This window comes from Halyomorpha halys, unplaced genomic scaffold, assembly GCF_000696795.3.
Source record: "Halyomorpha halys isolate HHAL.00 unplaced genomic scaffold, Hhal_1.1 Scaffold832.1, whole genome shotgun sequence".
NCBI classification, from domain to species: domain Eukaryota; kingdom Metazoa; phylum Arthropoda; class Insecta; order Hemiptera; family Pentatomidae; genus Halyomorpha; species Halyomorpha halys.
The window spans coordinates 210,979-213,618 of NW_027113014.1; the positions used below are offsets into that span (position 1 = coordinate 210,979).

At 33.0% G+C, this 2,640-nt stretch overlaps 2 long non-coding RNA genes across 2 annotated transcripts in view; both read left to right on the plus strand.

Moving 5' to 3' along the window:
• The window catches only part of LOC136796578 (uncharacterized), a 48,004-nt gene that overhangs the window by 29,765 nt on the left and 15,599 nt on the right, over positions 1-2,640 (plus strand). The window lies entirely within an intron of this gene.
• On the plus strand, positions 305-2,349 carry LOC106686512 (uncharacterized). The gene is made up of 3 exons (XR_001344020.2): positions 305-529; positions 602-2,182; positions 2,255-2,349. It is a non-coding gene; the product is annotated as an uncharacterized lncRNA (long non-coding RNA).

The window sequence follows — 2,640 nt, forward strand, 5'->3', positions numbered from 1 at the left end:
TCTCTCTCTCTCTCTCTCTCTCTCTCTCTCTCTCTCTCTCTCTCTCTCTCTCTCAGATAAATTTCTTTTTCTTTTTTATATGCCTTATCAAACACCCACCATAAAAAAATATTTGCAACTGTTGCTATTTTAGTGCAATCTTTTGGAAATTTCGATTCGACTATTTTCGTTAGGCAACTGATGGACATTTTGTTATTTATTTAGATGTTAGTTATATGATACATTTAGTTATTCACTGATTTTCGATAGTTTTAGTTTTTTTTAAATTTTTATCCGTCAATAATATCCTAAATTTAATTTGTCTGTTTTTTATAGCATTTCTGTCTTAAAATAATGTACATAGTACATTGATCCAATTTTTTTTTAACTACTTTAAAATGTGAAAACTTGGATAATTAAAATAACAAAATGTTTCAGTCGATAATTTGAATGGTGGGACCACATACATAAAATGTGCTAAGTCGGGTTTTTGTTGCCCATCCAGCTACGCTTGTTGCATAGCGGATTATTACTGCTGCAAAGTACCATGGTAAGTAAGAGTCTGCTCATCCAGTTGCTGCAGTTGCAGATTATTGGTCATTAACTGTCGATACTGTTACAGGAAGCCGATAACTGTAACGTTTTGTCCAGAGAATATCGATTGAAGTAAAGAAAACGAATTCCAATAGATATATCGCAGGAAATATACTTGTATTTTGATTTGTGTATCTTTATGACCCTGTATGTTTTTCTTTGTCATTATTTTTTTCTGTGATCATTGATGTTCAATACATTTAAACATTAATTGTAGTAAATTATCACACCTGCATCATGTATACAAACAATAATCATCATTATCAACATCTTCAGTTTTCTTTGAACTACTTATGCTGTGTGAGGAGGAAGACTATCAAATAAAACTTATCGTGTATTCTACTAGTTGCGTGCAAGTGGTACTACTACTACCACAATTCCGAGCGAAGTTGGCTCTAAAGAGATAGAGGGGTATCCGGAGGTAACAGAGAGATAAAACGGTAGAAGGATGGGTATTCTGGCGGGTTTTGAGGTTTGGGAATCATTTTGATTATGGATAATTTCCAAGCGTCAGGAAAATATGCGGAACGGAGTACGGCGTTATATATGTAGGCGAGGAAGGGAACAGATTTTCGAGGAAGATGTTTTAAACTATGGGATGTAATTAGGTCATAAACGGGAGCTTTGCGGGAAGGTAACTTCTGAATGATGTTGGATATTTCTGAAAGATGAAATAATTAAGGAGGAAGGGTCATTTGAAGTGGAGTATTCAATTCTTCTTCAATGGATTCGATGTGGGTCGGATTAAGGATGTCAGGGTGTGGCTCAAAAGTTTTAGAAAGGTGCTGACCTAATACCTGCGTTTTTTCATCGTCCGATTTTGTCCATATTTGTAATTCAGTAAGAAGAGGGTGATTAAAATGTTTGAAGTTAAGAAGCTTCTTAGTGGTCGTCCATAAAGATTTGTCAGTAGTAGTGAGGTTTTGAGTCAAGTTAGATAAATGTTGTATTTTGAATTTTTTAAGTTCTGTTGTTGAGTTTATTTGTCAATGTAGTATAATATGTTTTATCTGTTGGGTATCTAGTCCTGTACCACTTCGCTCTTGCTCTGCGCTTTTCCTTTAATAAGATGCGAATGCGCTGTGGAAAGTTTTTTTTGTCCCTTAATTTACAACTCCAGAGATGTCTGAGGATTGATAAATTTCTTTTTCTTCTTTATATGCCTTATCACTCACCCACACAGTCCATAAAATATATTTGCAACTGTTGCTATTTTAGTGCAATCTTTTGGGAATTTCGATTCGACTATTCTCGTTAGGCAACTGATGGACATTTTGTTATTTATTTAGATGTTCGTTATATGGTACATTTAGTTATTCACTGATTTTCAAAAGTTTTAGTTTTTTTTAATTTTTATCCGTCAATTAAATTTAATTTTATGTTTGTATAGCTTTTCTGTCTTAAACTACTGTACATATTACATTGATCCAATTTTTTTTTTAAATTCTTTAAAATGTGAAAAACTTGGATAATTAAAATAACAAAATGTTTCAGTCGATATTTTGAATGTTGGAATGATTATATTCAAAAAATGTCAAAAAACGGGTTTTTGTTGCATGCCCAGCTTCACTTGTTGCATATTGGATTTTTACTGCTGCAAACTACCATGGTAAGTAAGAGTCTGCTCATCCAGTTACTGTAGTTGCAGATTATTGGTCATTAACTGTCGATACTGTTGCAGGACGCTATTAGCAACTGTTTGTCCAACGCTCCCCAATTGAAGTAAAGAAAACGGATTCCAATTTCAATATCACAGGAAATATACTTGTATTTTGATTTGTGTATCTTTATGACCCTGTATGTTTTTCTTTGTTATTATTATTTTTTTCTGTGATCATTGATGTTCAATACATTTAAACATTAATTGAATGGAATATGGTCCGGGTGCGGTAAAAAAAAAACTCAAATAGTAGGATATACTATTTTATTGAGCCAACGTTTCGCCCCACGTTGCAGGGCTTCGTCAGGGCTAAAAAAGATACAAACACATAGTTACAAAAGGAAAAAAAAAGAAAAAAAAAAAAAAGTGTAAAATAACAGGGGTATAAAATGTAAAAAAGTAAGATA